The sequence below is a fragment of the Phyllostomus hastatus genome, unplaced genomic scaffold, assembly GCF_019186645.2.
Source record: "Phyllostomus hastatus isolate PE091 unplaced genomic scaffold, TTU_PhHast_1.1 phas_contig_524, whole genome shotgun sequence".
NCBI lineage: Eukaryota > Metazoa > Chordata > Mammalia > Chiroptera > Phyllostomidae > Phyllostomus > Phyllostomus hastatus.
The window spans coordinates 2,928,999-2,950,258 of record NW_025333900.1 but is presented as its reverse complement, the minus strand read 5'-3'; the positions used below and the strand labels follow the sequence as shown (position 1 = coordinate 2,950,258).

General features: G+C 40.5%; 1 pseudogene; it reads right to left on the bottom strand.

The window, feature by feature from the left end:
- Positions 1–16,914: 16,914 nt before the first annotated feature.
- Positions 16,915–17,917, bottom strand: LOC123823959 (annotated as a pseudogene).
- Positions 17,918–21,260: the final 3,343 nt, after the last annotated feature.

Sequence of the window (21,260 nt, the reverse complement as noted above, 5' to 3'; positions counted from 1 at the left end):
GGATGAAGTGGTGAGCAGGGAAGCTGAAAGAGTACAGTGTGACCAAGCCATCCCAGGCCTTTGGAATTCACATGAAGAGCTATGCTGAGGCATTGAAGGGTTTAGGAAAGGATGAGATAAAATTTGTTTTGCAGGGAAATTGACTGTAGAATGGATTGGATGGAAAATGGAGGATGGATTAGAGAGGGTGAGTGATGAAGACCAGTCCCAGAGCTCTTGCAGTAAATCAGTTGAGAAAGCATGGCGACCTCTGGTAAGGAAACTTCTGTCCTTACAGCAATTTGAGTCACAGTGAAGAGGTAGAACTCAAGAAGATGATGTGATTTACTGACCATCAGTGATAAAACAAAGAGAAGAGTCATTTGGAAAACTAGGTGAATGGTGGTACCCTACCCAGAGAAAGGAGTAAAGCACAGGGTTACCCCCATTAACTGCCATCACCACAGTCAAACCTTGCCCATTATGTATGTAGGTGTTTGCAAATGACACCCCACTGAGATTTAATCTCCTGGGATATATTTCCTATATCCCAAGAAATAATTCACATCTCAGTTCACTGCACACAACACCTCCTATTGCTTGATACATGCTATGAGAAAAAACATGGACTCTGAGGTCAAGCAGACCTGGCTTCAAATTCCAATTCCACAAACTGTTAATTATGTGAGATTAAGGAAAGTGGTTTTTCTTCTTCTCTAAGCCTAAGTTTCCTCATCTGTGAAATGGAGAGACTAGCACCTATATTACTGAATTGCTCTGGGGATTAGTGATTATTAGGGTTTAGTGTATATGCTAAATTCAGCATTTGTATTATTCATTTATTCAATTTTAAGTGTGTGTTTTTTACCAGGTACTCTTCTAGGCTTGAGGAATGAGGAAGTGCATTTTATTAAAGGGAGACAGACAGTTAGCCTACAAACAAGACAATTTCAGACAGCAATTAGTACTATGAAGACAACAGAACAGAAGGAAATAACGGAAAGTGCAAGTCACAATAGTGGTTGCTTTTCTATTTTATTTTTCCCTTTTCCCCAGATGCTTTTTTAAATTTTTTAAATTATATTTCATTGATTATGTTATTACAGTTGTGCTTATTTTTCCCCCTTTGCACCCTTCAACCCACCATTCCTCACTCCCTCCAGCAATCCCCCATCATTGTTCATGTTCACAGGTCATGCATATAAATTCATTGGCTACTCCATTTCCTATGCTGTACTTCACATCCCCATGGCTAATCTGTAACTACATATTTGTATTTCTTAATCTTCTCACCTCTGCACCCATTCCCCTAAATGCCTCTCCCAAATGGCAAAATCAAAACGCTCTCCACGTCCATGATTCAGTCTCTTATTGTTTAGTTTGTTTTTTATTCAATTGTTGATAAATATGTATTTATTGCCATTTTACTGCCCATAGTTTTGCTTTTCTTTTTCTTAAATAAATCCCTTTAACATTTCATATAATAATGATTTGGTGATGATGAACTCCTTTAGATTTTTCTTGTCTGGGAAGCTCTTTATCTGCTCTTCAATTCTAAGTGATACCTTTGTGGGGTATCACTTGAGTAATCTTGGCTACATGTCCCTGCTTTTCATCACTTTGAATACTTCTTGCCAATCGCTTCTAGCCTGCAAAGTTTCTTTAGAGAAATCAGCTAGAAGTCTCATGGGAACTCCTTTGCAGGTAGCTACCTGCTTTTCTCTTGTTGCTTTTAAGATTTTCTCTTTATCTGTAACTTTTGGCAATTTAATTATGATGTGTCTTGGGGAGGGCCTGTTTGCATCCATCCTGTTTGGGACTCTTTGTGCTTCCTGGACTTGCATATCTATTTCCTTCACCAAGTTAGGGAAATTTTCTTTCATTATTTTTTCAAATCAATTTCAGTTACTTGCTCTTTCTCTTTTCCTTCTGGAATCCCTATGATACAAATGTTGGACCTCTTGTTGTCCCAGAGGCTGCTTATACTATCCTTATTTTTGGGGGATTTTTTTCTTCTTGTTGTTCTGATTAGTTGTTTTTTGTTTCCTTATATTCCAAATCATTGATTTGATTCTCAGCTTCATCCACTCTACTATCATTTCCCTGTAATTTGTTCTTTATTTCAATTAGTGTATCCTTTGTTTCTGACTGGATCTTTTTTATGTTGCTGAGGTGCTCACTAAGTTCCTTCAGAATCCTTATAACCAGTGTTTTGAACTCTGCATCTGATAGATTGCTTGTCTCCATTTCATTTAGTTCTTTTTCTGGATTTCCTATCTGTTCTTTCATTTGGACCATGTTTCTATCACCCAAACTGGGTACTTGATGTGTGCCCTTTGTGTAGTATGAGTATACCCTCCTCTTGTAGTTGAGCTTTGGTTGTTGTTGGCAGATCAATGAAAGGGATTTCTCCAGGCCAGTCAGCTTCAAGGACTGGCTGTGACCACTTACCATCAACCTCTGCCCTCTGTGGAGGATCAGCTATGCAGAGATAGGGCAGTGGCACTCATACTGGGTTTGTAGTTGTCCATTGGGTGCACTGGCTCTGGGGTTTCCTGGGTTGTGCATGCCAAAGTCCACCCTCACCTGTGTTTCCTCAGGGCCACCCCGCCTGAGCTATAAAGCAGTCTGAGATGGCTGGTACTTGTGCTGTGCTTGGAGATTCCCAGGCAAAGCCAAGCTGAGAATCTAGGCTGGCTGCTGCTAGTGCTGGTCCTGGGGCTCACTGAGGCCAGCTGTTGCTTGTTTGAGAGGAATTAGGAAGTTGTGAAGCTTGAGGCAAGACCAGCAATTCACATGGAAAATCAGCTTGGGTGGGTCCCTTAATTGGACAGGGGAGAATCTCTGGGATCTCCAAGGAGGGTCAATCAGTACTAGCCAGACTGATGGAATCTCAGATATGGCACCAGCTCTCTGGGTCTGTGGCTTGGTGGCTCTGTTGGGAGGAGGGTTTAGAAAAGGGAAAATGGCCTCTGCTCACCTTGATGCCAGACACTTCAGTTTCTCCCTGTATGACACTGGTCCCTTTCAAGCTGCTACACTGGTGCTGGAGCTCAGAGGGAGTCAGTCCATGTAGATGAGTCATGAGTGGTTCCTTTAAGAGGCACTGCTTGGAGGTCCAGCAGTTTTTTCCACCAACCCAGTCCCTGCTGGTTTTTGCAGCCAGAAGTTGTGGGGGTTTATGTTCCTGGCACTGGAACCCTGGGCTGGAAGGCCTGGTGTGGGGCTGCGACTCCTCATTCCTGAGATATCCCTCCTGAATGTGCCCTGACTGGGAATTGAACTCACAACCCTTAGGTTTGGGGATGATGCTCCAACCACACCGGCCAGGGCACCTGCCCCTTTCTTTTAATTTTATCATCTCACTGCTGCCACAGACTTCATTTTTCAGGGAGCTGCTAGTAAGAATCTAGTCCAACCCAGCTGCCTGCCTGCTGATCCCTAGGAAGGCCTTTTGCTTTACCCTGAGGGCCACCTCCTCCTCTTCTTTCTCTCCCTTCTGTTTTTGGCCTCTTTTGGAAAGTGCTCTACTCCCTTACTCTGCTCTCTTCCTCTGTTTTGGGGTGACATAATCACATCTTTTCTAAAATACATATTTTCCACTAAACAATGTATGAATATTCTCAACACAATAGTTTTGTGTTTATTTTATAAATTATATTTTCATGACTGATATAAATATTTCCCTCATTTGTAACTTTCAAATTTTAGCTGCTTAAAAGAAGAAACTTATACTTGGTAAAGGAACTGCTTTTCTCCTGTGAAGGTTTTCTTTTTGGCATTGACGAATCTCCTGTGGACACTTCATTTTTCTCACTATCATTATGGAACAGAGGATGTTCAGCTTTTGGAAACAATACTTACTAGTTTCATAATTTTGCTAGGTCTTTTCTCTCCTCAAGTTGCTACTTGGAGTTTCTCCAAAATGCTAACATTCATCTCCAATTAACAGGTGCCAAAAGCACAGCCACATTTCTTCCCCTAGCTTGGAACACAGCTAACTCATTTCATAACTGAGTAAGTCCTCATCTAACTCTGAATTTCCCTGGAAGAGCTGTGAAGGAAAGAATCAAACTTCAAACTCTAAGACAGACATTTTATAAGGAATACAGTACATTTAAAAATTGGGGCCCACAGTCCTATGTGTAACACAGTGCATCTCAAACTTTGGAATTAGATGGAAAGCTTCTTAATAAAGTACAAGTCTAGGCCCGCCTCATGCTAAATTAGAATCTTCAGAGAATAGGATCCACACAAGTCAGAACTGCTTCCACAAAACATTAATAGCTGAAGATAAAAGGCCTATTGCTATAGAGTGGTAATCTTGAGAATGGATTTGTAGCAAATTGAGTTATTTTATTTGCCTCAATAATGGAAAGAACGTAAAACGGAGACTAATAATTAGTGAGTGCAAACCTCAGGCCCTTTACTCTTGCTGTTTCCTCTACCTGGGAATGAACTTTCTCCTGCTCATTCAGTGCCAGCTAAAGGCACCCTGGCCAGAGAAATCTTCCAAGATGATCTTATCTGAAACAGCACCCCCTGGGTCAAGATGGCATAGACAGATGTGGTTCACCCCTTGGCACAACCACATCAAAATTACCACTAAAATATAGAATGACCATCACTCAGAACCATCAGAAACTGTGTCGAGTGGAAATCTGACAACTACAGAACTAAAGAAACGACATCCATCCAGACTGGTAGGAGGAGGTGCAGACCTGGAACAGGCTGGTCCCACACACACCAGTCCCTGGTTACAGGTCTAATCCTGGGTCTGGGCACATGTGGAAGACAACCAATCAATGTTTTTCTCACATTGATGTTTCTTTGTCCCCTTTCCTCTCTCTCTAGATGCAATAAAAAAAATGTCTTTGGGTTTTTTTAAAAAAAGGAAGGGACAGGGTTGGCAGCAGCAGTACAGGGTCACATGAAGTTAGCCAAAGGAGAAAGCCTCCTGAGCAGCATCATGTGGGTGGAGAAGATAGAGACAGTCTCCACAGTGACCTGAGCCCCAGGAGCCAGGTGGTGCCAGGCAGGAATAACCATGAGGTGTCCCAAAATCTCTCTCTCTCTCTCTCTCACACACACACCCACATTCTTGCATGCTTGCACGCACACACACACACCCATTCACACACACACCCTACCTGTTCACACCCACACATGCTCATATACACACACTTACACACCGGTTCACAAACGCACTCTCACATTTAGCCAGAAGGAGGAATTTAAAGGCGTTGCTAGCCAGAAGTAGATGAACTGCTCAGAGCCTCAAAATCGCCATTTGTCATTGTTCTCCATAACTACTATGAATATTCAAGTAGGAGGCCAAGGAAACACCTGTTACTGTATAAATCATACTTGGAGAGAAAAATTAATGACCCAATCAGAAATGCATTATCTCAATTGTAATTAATCTCCAACTAGCAAGAATCCTGAACCTCTGTCTTTAAAAGTCTCTCCCACAGCAAGCCAAACCATGAACCATGACCTCTACCTAACAGTAGTAAATAGTAGTGCCGTCTGTGCTATGGACACTTCTGTGGTCTGGACTAGAGGAGCAGCATGGCCCTGTGAGTCAGGCACTGCCTGCAGGTTAGGGACCTAATCCTGTAATAACTTCGGATAATAAGAAAAGCTTTAAAAACATTTTTTTATTTTATCGCTTTAAATCTCTCCATGAAGTTAAGATCCTCCTTATGATGCAAATAACACTGTCACCCCCAGAAATACCTATTGAGGGATGCTACGTATTATTCCCTGGGAATCTCCACCCTTCTGCCACTTGTATTCTCAGGAGCAGTGGTGAGGAGGGGAGAAAATGAGGTAGACAAAAATCAAATGGATAAAAACATATATAATATGTCAGATGGTTCTTTTAAGTTCTGTGATTAAAAAATGTTAGAAGAATCCAGATAAGCAACTCAGTTCTTCCTTCTGAATTGGTGTTCCATCTTTTTACAGTGTATCTTTTAGAAATTCCTTTAGTGAAGATCTATTGGTGATAAACTCTGTTTATTTATCAGAATTGTCTATATGCCAGCCTTCTTCTTGCAGAGAAGTTTTGCTGAGTACATAATTCTAGACTGTAATTATTTTCCTTCAGCACTTAAATATTGTTTCCTTCTATTCTGGTTTCTGTTTTGCTCTTGGCACCTCTACTACTGGTCTAGTTTTGTTCTTTATAATCAGTGTTTCCTCTGATTCCTCTCTACCTCCTTTAAGAATTTCATGTTGTCTTTGATATTTTGCAAATTTTTTACCATATGTTTAATTGCAGATTTAGTTTTATTTATCATTCTCAGAAATTTGTCTTTTCAATAAACCAGCTTTCACTCTGTTAATATTCTCTATTGTTTCTTTGTTTTCGGTTTCATTATTTGTCTTTTCTGAATTTTTCCTTCCTGAATTTTCAGCTTTTCTTTTTAAAACTAAAAATCTGTCATGAAATACCTGTTTAGCTACACTCATTAAGTATTTTTTTAAAGATTTTATTTATTTATTTTTAGAGAGAGGAGAAAGGAAGGAAAGAAACATTAGTCAGTTGCTTCTCACATACCCCCAGCCAGGACCTGGCCTGCAACCCAGGCATGTTCCCTGACTGGGAATTGAACCAGCAAACTTTTGGTTTTCAGAATGATGCCCAATCCACTGAGCCACACAGGTCAGGGCAACATCCATTGAGTTTTAATGTATAGTATTACCATTCCATTTCTAATATTTTAAAATTTCCAGTGTGCTTTCTTCTTTGATCCATGTGATATTTAGACATGTGTTTTTTAAATTTTTAAATATATGGAAGTTTTAGTTTTTCTTATTGATTTCTAACTTAATTTACTGTGGTAAAAAAATATGATCATTGAAATTTGTCAAGATGGACTTTAGGGCTCACTCATGGTCAATTTTTGTACATGTTCCATGTGTTCTCATAAAAAATATATATTCTCCAAGTTTTAGACACAGGGTTTATAATATGTTATATTATAATATTATTTCATAGTATTTTTTAAATCTTTCATGTCTTTATTGATTTATCATCTTTTGATCTTCAGTATTTGAAAAAGAGTGCTTTAAAATATCTCGGTAAGAAGGTAGATTTCTCTATTTCTCCTGATGGTTTTATTTGGTGTGTGTATTAAGGCTCTGTAATAAAGTGCACATAAGTAGTGTAGGGTTATTTCTTTCTGAAATAACAAATTTAATTTTATCATGATGAAGTGACCTTTTTTCTGTCTAGCAATGCTTTCTGCCTTAAGGTCTAATTTTTTTGGTGTTAGTATAGCTACACCTTTCCTTGTGTTAGTCCTGGAATCCACACTCAACAAGTATTGATCACACAATAGTTGCTATTCAACGGTGGTCTTTGAACCACCTCTTGAAGGATTCTCAGGATACAAGATTCTCAGTTTACTCAGAACAAATATGGAAAGGTTTTATCCTTCTCAGTAATAATAATGACTTTGCTTTGTAGAACTGCACCACTCTCCACCCTGGGCACCCTAAGAGCCAGAGAGGAAGAATTTGAAAGTTAGTAATTAACAGCATTTCAGAACCTCAGGTAATTTCAGTACAGGTGAGTAAACTAGCTTTATCCATGTGTCATTTGGGGTCTCTATTGAGGTGGAGCCCCTCTCCCACAACAGGGAGGGACATGGGCTGCCCACTCCTGCCCTCACCTGCACTACAACTCACCTGGTCTCATCTTCCTTCCTGGGTTGGCAGCTGCTGGCTCACGAGCCATGGATGGGCTTCTGCTAGTGGCACTTACTCCACAGACTATAAAAGTGTGGGGTGGCAGGTAAGCGCACTGGACAGTGAGGCAACCTGAGTGTCCTTGCTGGCGACAGTCTAGCAGAGATCCTGGTTCACAAGAAATGCCAGAATTCCCGCCAGGATGGCCACCTCTTTGTGACAACCATAGGGGAACAATACTCACCCTGCCCTGCCTTGGATGTGACCCCACCTGTCACCAAGTCTCTCCCCACCCATGCAGCATGCTTGACTCTCCCCCACCTCAATTCCCTTGGGGGCCCCCACTTCTAGAGAGGGTGATTATTATTCTTGCATGGGATGGGACAGACATATGAATGCTCCCCTCTTCTCAGGAAGGGCAGAGGGAAGAAATAGTTACCAGCTCATTAATTCTGTTTTCCACAAGAAAAGAAAATCCTGCTCTCACTTCCATCATTCCTCCTCCTCCTTAACCTCTCTCCGTCTCTCTCTCTCTCTCTCTCTCTCTCTCTCTCTCTCTCTCTCACACACACACACACACACACACACACACACACACACCCCTCTTCGAAAGGAAGACAAACCAGTTTTTCCTCCATTTCTTCAACTCACCTGGACAAAGTCACTGTGTTATTCTGCTCTGGCTATCTTAACAAAGTAGCACAGAGTGGGGGACTAAACAGCAGAAATAGGCATCCTCACAGTTCTGAGACTGAAAGACCCAGATCAAGGTGTTAGTAGGGTTTTTTTTTCCCTGAGGCCTCTCTCCTTGGCCTGCAATTGGCTGTCTTCTTGCTATGTTCTCTCAAGGTCTTTCCTCTGCACAGGCGCCCCTTAGGTTCTTGCCAGAGCAAACACATCACATCCCTCTGTTGCCTATCTTCAAGGCCCCTCACTCTCACATATTGGTGTGAAGCTCCATCCCAGCTGCTCCAAATGGGTGCCATAAACTTGTTTCCAGTGGTTGTTGGTAAAACAAAATGTGAGGGTTTGAGGGAAAACAAACCTTTCTCTTACAGCACAATTAACTTCCACTAATGCAAAGGGTGAATGTTAGACGGAAGATTAAAAAGTGCCTGGAATTGCCCTCACCAGAAGCAAAGAAAACAATGAAAGTCAAAGCCAACGTGCTGGAGCTGGCAGAGACACAAGACCTCACCATGGCTAACACTGCTTCCTTGGACATTTTTCTTTCACTGCCTTAAGGCTGCCTGGTGAGCATTCGTGAGAATTAGAGGTGAACTTGTTCCAAGAAGCGTTTCTCCAAAGTGAAACTCAGCAATTTTAACTTCGCATAGCCGTTCCTCTCAAGTATCTCTTCACTACTTTTTGCTTCTTGCTGAACTTCTGGAGCAAAACAGAAATATGAGCTTCCCTTCATAGCTCATATCACAGTGAGGCAGGAGATCGTCAGGAAGCAAGAAACTCCGGAGGTGCCCCAGGCCTAAGATAAAGGACATGATATAGGATGAAGACACTGTTCTAAGATCGGTTGGTTCTTCCCACTTTCTGGAAAAGTGCTGAATTGTGGTGAATCATGAATGCACCTGTGCAGAAGATGCTACAGGACCCCTGCTTCATTATAATAGCATTATAATAAATAAACATTGTGTGACCCCCTGCCCTGGTGACCAGTGAAGGAAAACCATGCAAGACCACATGCACAGTAGCTTTAAAGTAACATAATTACTTGTACATGCACAATAAAAGCCCACCAAAACTAGCAGGAAATGTCCGCCCTATAAGAATAAAATCCCTCCAGCCCTGGAGGTCAGTCTCTGCTTGGAGTTGGCCCAATCCCATGTTCCATGGAGTGTGCTATCACTTAATGAATGTGCTCTCTGTCTTTCTGCTATAAACTCTCTATGTGTTCAGCTTAATTCTTTGTCCGAGATCTCCAAGAACCTGGTTACCTGTGCCCACCTGTGACAACAGCACCATAACTTAATAAGATTTGTTTTCTCTTTATCTGACTGAGTCTAGTAAGCACAATAAATGGATGTGATGAGAACATTTTCTGTGATCTCAATTAACTCCTGCATGGTGATGTTTTTTCCAGCTCAGAATACCTCAGTGCTCTGTTTCTTTAGCCACTGCCAAGAGCTACTGGCTTTCTTTACCCAGAGGCTGCCTCAGGCAACTGACCCCAAATTACTGGAATCTACACATCCTTGTACCAATTAAAAGGGAAGAAATGCCTCACACCCATTAGGATGGCTACTATCAACAACATAGAAAGTAAGTGTTGGTGAGGATGTGAGAAACTGGAACCTTTGTCCGTTGTTGGTAGGAATGTAAAATGGTACAGCCACTACAGAAAACGATATGGCAGTCTCTCAGAAAAATTAAAAATAGAATTACCATAAGATCCAGCAATCCCACTTCTGGGCATATACCCAAAGGAAATTAAATATCAAAAAGATATTTCTATACCCATGTTCAGAGCAGCATTATCCATAATAGCCAGAAAGTGAAAGCAACACAGGTGTCCAGCAACAGGTAAATTGATAAGCAAATATGATATCTACATGTAATGGAACCCAATTAGCCCCAAAGTAAAAAGAAATCCTGATACACTGCTGCATGGATAAACCTCAAGGACGTTATGCCAAGCGAAATAAGCCAGTCACAAAAGGACAGATACTGTCATTCCACTTCTCTGAGATACCCAGTGCAGTCAAATTCACACGGACAGGAAGTAGAATGGTGGTTGCAATGGCTAAAGGGTGGGAGGAATGAGGAGCTACTGTTTAATGGACGACAGAGTCTCAGTTTTTCCAGCTAGGAGGGAGTTCTGCAGAGGCAAGATGGTGGTGGTTGCACAGCAATGTGAATGTATTGTACCTAATGTCACTGTCAGATGTTTAAAAATGGTTAAGAGGGTAAATTTTATATTGTGTGTATTTTTATTGTGATTTTTTAATCCATAAATGAAAATAGATTTAAAAATAATGTTTTTATTTATTTATTTATTTATGTTATTGTTGCTCAGGCACAGTTGTCTGCATTTTCCCCCCACCACAACCCTCCACCCCAGCCATCCCCACCTCCCTCCCTTGCTTCCACCCTTCCTTGGTTTTGTCCTTATGTCCTTAATAGTTGTTCCTGAAAACCCTCCCCGCTTTTCCCACTACCCCCTCCCCCTTCCCCTCTGGTTCCTGTCAGACTGTTCTTAATTTCAATGTCTCTGTTTATATTTTGTTTGCTTGTTTGTTTTGTTGATAAGGTTCCACTTATAGGTGAAATCGTATGATATTTGTCTTTCACTGCCTGGCTTATTTTGCTTAGCACAATGCTCTCCAGTTCCATCCATGCTGTCTCAAAAGGTAGGAGCTCCTTCTTTCTTTCTGCTGTGTAGTATTTCATTGTGTAAATGTACCATAATTTTTTGACCCATTCATTTACTGATGGGCATTTAGGTTGCTTCCAGCACTTGGCTATTATAAATTGTGCTGCTATGAACATTGGGGTGCACAGGTTCATTTGGATTGGTGTTTCAAGGTTCTTAGGATATAATCCTAGCAGTGGAATTGCTGGGTCAAAAGGCAGTTCCATTTTTAGTTTTCTGAGGAAATTCCATGTTGTTTTCCACAGTGGCTGCGGTAAAAATAGAATTTTAAAAAAGAGAAAGAATGAAGAAGAGTCAGGATGGGATGGGGACCAGGAGAGGCAGCAGTATCTGTTAAGCATGCCATTTGGTAAATTCTAAAAGTTGAAAGTTGAATCACTTTTTTAGCATACAACAAATTATCATTGTCATAATGGTTGTGTCAAAATATTGATTTTCCTAGATCCTCCTTCCCTAGCTACAGAGCCAGAATGATATATCACCCAAATATGTCTCTCCTAGTATCCATTTTTTAGTACAGACATTAGCATAAATATCACCTTTCCAAAACCCACTTACATTTTAATTCTTGTACATCCAAATAGACAGGATGAGCTTACACCATGGAACAGAGTGGCCATTTGAACGTAGAGGCTGAGGGGAAGAAGTTTTTGACCAGCTGTTTGTCAACTGTGTCAAAACATTGCATCAAAATGAAGAAACCCTATTTTTATTGCTTATGAATATTTCAAACAAACATCACTGACACTTAACTCCCACCCTGAGCCTTACCCCATCTCTAAGTCTATACCATTTCCTTACCCCTACATCAAAATAACTGCATCCAAATTGTTAAAACTGTTTCTTTTTCATTATCAGTTTTCACCACAGACAGGCGGGTATCCTTGATCTTCACCCCAGTGCCCACCTGTTCCCATTGCCCACACTCCTCCATGTAGTGGTGGAAAAGTGCCCAAGAAAAAGTGTGTGTCCAAACAGACTGAGACATCAGGTACCGATATCAATGGGAAGTAGCAGCCTCTTTTGATACCCCATGTCCCATCCCCTTGACTCAGCTCTGATTTTAGTCACAACCGCAATAGACAGTTTCTGCTTGATTAGGCTCACACCAACAGAGCCCACCCAAGCATTGACCTCTAGTCTCCACATCCTGGCTCAAGCTCTTCTCTGAACTCTCAGGAGCCCTCTTGGCTTCCTAGAAACATGGCCTGGACACAAAGGGCAACTAACACTCCAAGGGCAACCCTTAACCAAAGGAGGACGAAAGAACTGGTGGCGGCAGATCATGCCCCATGGTCTCATCTTACAGAATGAGGCTGTCTGTTTCCTGCTGCTTGTTCCCTACTGTTCAGTGGAACTGACCTTCTATCACCTGGATAACTCACCTTTTCTCTGGTCTACCCATCTCCACTCCTTTCTTCTTTTGTAGAATTGGCCCTCTCTCTAGTCTAGAACTTTCAGAAAAACCCATACTACGCTAATTTTTTTTCAATACCTGTATGTATCATGTTAGATTTTTTAAAAGGTTTTTTTATTTATTTACTTATTTTTAGAGAAAAAGGAAGGGGGGAGAAAAAGAGGGGGAGATACATTGATATGAGAAAGAAATATCAATCGGTTGTCCCTTGCACTTGCCTGATGAGGTACTGAACTGCACCCTAGGTGAGTACTCTGATCAGGGATCAAACTGGCAACCTTTCAGTCCATGAGACAACAATACCCCAGCCAGCTGAGCCATGCCAGTCAGGACAGTTTTTTTTAATGGTGCTAATGTTTTTTAAATGGTGATTTTGGGGTTTGTTTTTGTTTTTTAAATACTAGTTATTTTCTTCAGTGTGGTAACACTCTCGCCTAGAAAAGAGTTCACACAATTTCTATTTTGCTCAATGATTCTGCACCAGCCTGGGAATATGTAAAGTAATTCCCATGATAAGGTGTATGTGAGCATGTGTGTTTGTGAGTGAGTATGTACATACTACTACTGTAGGTTCAGTTCTAGGACAGTTTTTTTTTAAGGCATCTCTAAGTTTTAGCAGAAGTCATGAAAAGAGGCAAACAATATTTGTGTTGAAAGAATACGTAGATACCATCATATCTGATTTTATAGATGGGGAAGCTCAGGCCAGAAGAGGTTAAGCAATGTGCTCAAGGCATCTCACAGATGCTAAAATTGGGATCAAAACCCATTGATTTTCAATCCAAGATCAGTGATCCTTCATTCATACCACATAATAAAATATTTCAAACATAAAGGAGCTCATTATTTAAATGTTGATGATGAAATAATAATAGCATTTATTAGGTACTCACTCTGACCTCTAAGTGCTTTACCGACACGATTTCATTTAGTTAACACAGCCTTAAGGTAAGTATGGTTTTCATCCCCATTTTGAAGATGGGGAAATTGAGGCATAGAAGCATAGGGTAACCTACCCAGAGTCACAGGACTAGTAAGTAATAGAACCATGTCTTAAATTCAGGCAGACTAAGAGTTTTAACACTTTTGCTCCAATGAAAATTTATCACATAACTTCTCAGTTTTATAAATGTATATTTTTCCATGGGTAATCAAACTCATTGTCTATAGGAGCCATTTCACATGGCGTGGGAATGTAGCTCAGCACTCACATGGAAAACCACTGGGGAGTGAGTGGCACACAGGACCACACCCACGAAGAGGTTCTCCCATGGGGAATCAGGTGTGCATTGTACTTAAGCTGCTATGAGACTCGTTTTTGCTAAAACTCCCTCACTCTGAATTGAGGCAGCAAGTGTTTACTGTAACTCCTAAAGTCTGTGCTAAACCTCCCAAGTATGGAGTGTAACTGGTTCAACCACTTTTCCCCCAGATCTGTAATATCCTTCTCTTTGAAGTAATTAGCAACATTCTTTCCTTTGTTATCTGTAAAAAGTAATCACCTGCAGTGAACCTGTGCATAGTAAATGAGGACCATCCTCCATGCAATGTACCCAGAAAAGCAATAAAAGCCTGTCCAGGTGGGGGCCAGGGCCCTCTCGCCCTCTTTCTCTCTCTCTCTCTCTCAGAAAGTGGCCATGCTGTCCCTTTTTCTCCATAGGACTTCTGTTGTCCTTGTGTATTTGTTCACTAGCAGCCACAACATACACGGATCCTGCAGGCCAGGATCCACATCAATTGTCTGAAAGAAAAACGTTTTAAAGTATCTTTTCTAGTTTCACAGGGAACTATGGCCTTGCCTTGCTTTCTGGGGAACAGGCCAGAGCCAACCTGCCCCAACTGATGGCGCCTTCCCTGACTCTGGTGCAGTGCCTGCAATTCTGGCCACAGTCACACCCTCCATCTGGAAAAGGCTGATATTCTTTTTCCTTCTTCTTCCCACAAACTCCAAAATTCCTGCAGTTCATTAGATGAGATGCTTCATTTAATACAGACTTAATGTCTGATGCCTACAGTGGTTATTTCAGAGACAGCTCTTTTGATGAGCAACTGCCAAAAATGGCATTTTATCAGGGCAAACCATAATCAAATTTTAAAGGAAATATGTTTCCAGGTTTACCAGTATCAAATAACTACAGTTATGTGACTACTTGTCCATATGGATTATATTCTCAAAGCACAATAATTATGTTAGATTCCACATAGTTCTTTTCTTAATTATATTTTATTGATTATGCTAGTACAATTGTCCTCATCCATATAGTTCTTTAAATTATATATCTGAAATAGAAAAGCTCAATATCCCTGGAGTCTATTATAAACATATATTGATTAAGGGAAGAAAAACACAAGCAAAGTAAAGCCTATTCTTTTTCTAACTGTATGACAATCCACCAAAAGCAGGCAATTATGCTACTGATAATAGAAATGATCATAATTATCATAAAAACAAGTTTGAATATATATAAAGAAAAAGTTCATCTATACCCAAAAAGTGACCATTTCCCAGCTCAAAACAAAAAACAAATCACTATATTAAAGAATACTCTTTAGTCTGAGCAACACAATACTGTAATAATTACAGACACAAAAAAGACAAGTAAGGCTACATTATAGTTTTAAATAAGGTTTCCTGGCAAATGAAATTTCCTTTTTTTTAATGTTTCATTTTATTTATTTATATCTTTGGAAACTAGGGATACAACAATGCAACAAAATATGTAAGACACACATGGTTGGAAGTACCTTCTGGAAACTGTAGGATAATTATACTTGTGCTTTTTATTCATCATTGATAGAATAGAACTAGATAACTTTCTAACCAACCAAGCAATTCTTGTGCTTTCCCCTCTGCTGTGAAACAGGCATGAACACTTAATCAAACTATCAACAAAAAAGTTCAATTGGTCTTTGGAGTTTCACATATAGCATTAGAATTTTTATCAGTTTGTAAAATGTTTATAGTTTATATAATAGAACAAAGATTTTTTTAAATGTTTTTTGACAGAAATCTTTAAAGTTACAACAGTATTATCAATTCTTTCCAAATATAAGTAATTAATGTAAGGACAAATGATACAGATAAATATAAACTCAAAAGTAATTGAAAACATAGAAATATATTTTACATTGTATTATAAGACAAAGGTGATTTTACAAGTTGCACTGTTTTATATGCTAAAACACCAAGGAGATTTTTTAAATGTGTTAATGTAATAAAATGTAACATAATTAATTGAGAGAATTTATGATGTATAAGTATATAAGATATTGATAAAATAAATACCAAGTTACCAAAAATTAATTGTGCAAATAGAATGTTACTTTCACCTTTCAAACTTTGTATATCCATTCCTTATACTTTTACCCTATTACACCCTCACAAAATATCCTAAATTTTGTGTAATGCATTAGTTTATGTTACCATATGTGTACATAATTAAAAAATAAATTGTTTGGTTTTGTCTGTTTTTGAAGTATGTGTGATTTTTAAGCTAAATATTAATTACTTGTGTTTTTTGCTTCATCTATGTAGCCTCAGTTTATTTTTTCCATTGCCATATTTAAGCTACTTTGTTAATATCCCTGGTAAGTGAAATGTTTTACCTACTTACATACCATAGCAATCGAGAATTAACAGCTTCGCTTAAACAAAACTGATGAGTGGGCAGCACAGTTACTTCATGTTAAAGTGTTTGTGTTGTATTTATCACAGCATTGAGAGATAAATGTGAATCGTAGTGGTGTGTGCTACAGCTGTAACCCTATGATATCCTTGAGAACATACACCACCCAGTTTCAGGAGAATTACAAATTCAAAAGAAGTCCAACAATTAAAAGTAATTGAAAATAATTCCAGGTGTTACTTTTGTGGTTTCAAGAACAATAAAGAGGTTCCATTTCCTCTTTTTTAATTCTTTCACATTCCATAACTGCTTTGTGCCTCTTTTCTTCTCACTCTCAGTTCCCCCAGGAAACTGCCAATCACCTTTCCTTTCAGTCTTCTCTTTCCTGTTTCTCTGTTAGCCCAGAAGCTCCTCCCTTCTGGTTAAACCTCTCCACCAAGTTTTTTGGTAAATAATATTCTTCTCTCATGAGAATATTCTGTTGAGTAAAATTCTTCACCTCCTTATACAACATTGTAATAAAAAAATTAGTACTTCTGAATCTAAAAAAGACTATTAAGTGAGTGATACCATCCTTTACTTAAAAGCATTTGTGTTTTCTTCTTCTTTTTCCTTTTTTTTTTTGGCTGAGTACAGTGAACTTTGTTGATGATGAATGACAAGGTAGGTCTTCCTAAGCTCCTTCCCTTCTTCAGGGGGTCTAGGATGAAAACTGTGGAGATCATGAGCAACACCATCAGGGCAAGGGCTCCCTAGCAGCTGAGGGTTTCTCTTCCCCTTGTTGGGGTGGGTGGTCCAGGGAGCTCTTACCCCTTGGAGGCCACATGGACCATAATGTCCACCACCCTGCTGCTGTAGCCAAACACATTGTCATATGAGGAAATGAGTTTGGCAAAGTTGTCATTGGGGGCAATGCCAGCCCTGACATCAAAGGTAGAGGAATGGGTGTCACTATTAAAGTCACAGGAGACAACCTGGTCTTCAGTATAGCCCAGGATGTCCTTGAGGGGGCCCTCAGATATCTGCTTCACCACCTCCTTGATATCATATTTGGCAGCTTTCTCCATGCTGCAGGTCAGATTCACAACTGACACATTGAGGATGGGGACACAGAAGGCCATACCAGTGAGTTTCCCATTCAGCTCAGGGATGACCTTGCCCACAGCCTTGGCAGTGCCAGTAGAAGCAGGGATAATGTTCTGAGCTATTCCTCAGTCGTCACACCACAGCTTCCCAGAGGGGCCATCCAAGGTCTTCTATGTGGCAGTGATGCATGGACTGTGGTCATGAGTCCCTCCACGATGCCAAAGTTATCATGGATGACCTTGGCCATGGGGGCCAAGTAGTTGATGGTGCAGGAGGCATTGCTGACAATCTTCATGGAGCTGTCTGTCATACCTGTCATGGTTCACATCCATCACAAACACAGGGGGCATCCTCAGAAGGGGCAGAGATAGGGAGCCTCTTGGCTCCACCCTTCAAATGAGCCCCAGCCTTCTCTATGGTTGTGAAGACACCATTGGACTCTGCAACATACTCAGCACCAGCATCACCCCATTTGATGTTGGCAGGATCTCGCTCCTGGAAGATGGAGTTGGACTTTCCATTGCTGACAAGCTTCCCGTTCTCAGCCTCAACTGTGCCTTTGAACTTGCCATGAGTAGAATCATACTGGAACATGTAAACCATGTTGTTGAGGTCAATGAAGGGGCCACTGATGGCAAAAATACCAACTTTGCCAGAGTAAAAAGCAGCCCTGGTGACCAGACACCCAATACAGCCAAATCCGTTCACTCTGACCTTCACCATTGGGTCTCAGGGTTGCAGCTGTCTCTGTGCAGGAAGACGCATCTGTCTGTCCAATAGGAGGAGCAAAGAGCCTGTGTTTTCTTTATAACATTGAGTGATAAAAGTGAAAAAGGTGAAAAGTATGTGTAAGGGAAGTATTCTTAATGATAGAATTGTAATAGGAAAAGAAAACCTTTTTAACCCAAAACTAGATATAATGAAGTATTGGATTTGCTCAGTGGTATTTTAGTTATATAGCTAGGCACTTGTAAATAAAAATAATACCTTTACCTTGAAATGTCCACAGGAAAAATAACTTTTTTAAATTGGTATTCTGTAACCCTCTAACTCCTAACTCCTTTTCTCACTAAAACAACTATAATTTTTGAGATTTGACCCTTTTCTATTTCCCATCTTACTGCCAGGCAAAGTAGAGAAAATGGGGATATCAACTTGCTACCATAGGGGACTCCTTGACTAGGGGACTCCTAGTGGTCATCAGTCCAATATTTCAGAAATATATTACTTCTGTATATGCAATCAGTCGCAATTATAAAATGACAAACAACGGTCGTGACCATCCAATGAGTTAAATCTTTGTACACTGGAACCCACACTGTTGGGAACCGCCCTGCCTGGTATCAGAAGCTGTATCCCCCGCCTAGGCTAAGGCTAAGGGAAAGCCCTTGGGACCGTAAGCCAGCAAGGAGACAAAAGCTTATCTCTCTGGCAGGAGCGCTGCTTCTGCTGCTTCATTCATAATGAAGGGTTCATTTGGGGTTCATTCTGAACCCCAAAGGTTGGTCAGTTAGCCAGTGACGGGTAAGATTCCCCAAGGGGGAACGATCAAAGGCAGGCACGATCACGTGGGAGGCCCCCAAGGAAGGACTTTGGGGGCTACAGCAAAAGGGGGTGATGGGCCCTCGCTCCTCAGCTTTGACATAGCCTGAGTTCTCATCATCTGGGAGAAAATCTCCTTATCTCTTGGCTGCCTTACTTCCCTTGCTCCACCTAAGCCTGAAACAATGACAAGGTGGTGCAGCTCTGTGCTGAAAAGGGCGGGTTCCCCGGGTGATCAGGCCTAAGAAAGAACATATAAATTCCTGTGAAACCTGCTTTGTTTAGAATGCTCTCAGTTGAATGAGAAGGGTCCAAGGAGGAAGTTAGTTTGTTCCTTAAAAGTCTTACAGCTCTTTGACCCTGACTCAAAATAGGCCCTCAGACTTCCTTGTTTTCTATTGTTTGATCCTTACTTCCTAGCAATGAGTAATGAGCTTTTACCTGAATTCTTATGCAAATGAAACTAATAAAAAGCCTCTCTGCAGGGGGAACAGGGCGCTCTCCCCACCAGGGAGGGTGGCCATGGCGCCCTCCAGGAGAGAGGGTGCGCTCCCCACTGGAGGGGTTGGCCATTCCATCCCTACTTCTCCACAGAAACTAGTCTGTCTCTGTGCATGTTTTTTCTCGAGTTTCGACGAGCCATCCACAGCGTTCCATGATCACTGCTGGCCGGTGACCCACGCATCACCACACAGATATTTCTTTTCCACCAAATGAAACTTTCACACCTTATTATTTCTCTTTTCAAATTTCTAAAACCTGTCTTCCAATTAAATGATCCTGTTTCCCATTTCACTGAAAAATAGAAGAATCAGAGACCTTTCCTCCTGTTCCCACCACAAGTTGCAAAGTCTGAATTTGTTCCCCTTTGCTGTGGATGAACTTCATAGGGTGGCCACTCCTGTATGCCAGGGGGATCCTCCCCCCTACTCAAGAGTGAGTCCAGCATTTGTTCCATCTCACACCTGTAGCTGTGATTTTTTCCTTTTTAGAGGACCATTCTCGTTAACATACAGACATACTGTAATTACGTTAAAAAAAAATTAAGCTTCTCTTGATCCCACTTGCCCCTCCAGTTTCCATGTCATTTCTCTGTGCTCTTTACTGTAGAACCCTTGGAAAGTGTTACTACAATTTTTTCTCCATCTTTTCTCCTTCTACTCTTTTGGAACCCTCTCCAGCCTGCCCTTCATCAGCCCTTCCATTAAAAAAGGGTTCCTGTCAATCTCAGTAATGACTATCACACTGCAAAAGTCAATGGTTAATCCTCAGTCCTCATCCTACTTCAACTCCCTACTGGGAGTTTTTGACCCAGTTGATCTCTCCCTCCTGGACAATTCCTAACCACTCCCTCCCGATTCTCTGGCCACCTTAGTGGCTGCTTTTTCTCAGTTTCTTTTGCAAGCTGCAGGCCTCAGAGCTCAGACCTCCTCTCTTCTCTGCCTGCATTTGCTCCCCTGGCCATCTCATCTGGGCTTGGACATGCTGGCAGTCCAGACCTTTCCCTGGAACACCAGAGTCAAATCCACTTGCTTGCTCACCATCTCCACTTGAATTCATCACAAACTCATCATACCCCCCAAAAAACTGCTATCCCTGTCCTCCTCCAAACCTGCTCCTCTCCCCATCAACCCCATCTTGATAAGGAGCAACTCCGTCATTTTTCTAACCTTTGAGTTAACCTTGGCTTCCTTCTTTCTCTCACAGCACTTACCCCAACAAAGCCAGCACCAAATTTTGTTGCTTCTATCATCAAAATACATCTAATTTTGTTCCTTGGGAGGATGATCCAACTGCTGGAATTATATTTATTTGGGGACTCTGTTAATTTGAGTGATCTGGAGTTTTCCAAGTGTCATAGACAGTAAGTAGACTGCCTGACTAAATACAATAAATGGAGTAGAGTCAGGCACAGAAGCAGGCTTAAGAGGACAGCACACACTACCTAGTACAAATCTCAATTTCTTTAGCAACAAGTCAGTTACAGAATGCCAGGAGTATCTAATTATTTTTAACATTTCTTAAAATATACATTTTTAACCTACAATTTCAATCTTGAGATTTGCTTCAAATTCCAGTCCAAGCAAATCATATACTATATTAAAGAAATTTAATTCTGAACACATTAGTGATCCCTTTATATAATACATATTATATAAACATTTATGTATACAGTTTATTATAAATATAAATGAGTATACTTTCTTATACATAAAAATATATAATACATATATGTTATATGTATTATATCATAAAACTATAAAACTGAGTTTTTCATACTATGGAAAAAGTGAGTTTTCACACATGGTAAAAAATCTTTGAATTAATAAAAAGCAATAAAAGTTCTTAGATCTTTTGTATTAGCAATGATACTCAACATTTTTATTAATTATTCACAATACTACCATAGAAGGGGTAAATAATATATGTCCACACCAAGACCTATAGAAAAGTGTTCATACCAGTCTTATTCATAATAACCAAAAACTGGAAACCAAATGCTATCAATAGGAGAAGGGATAAC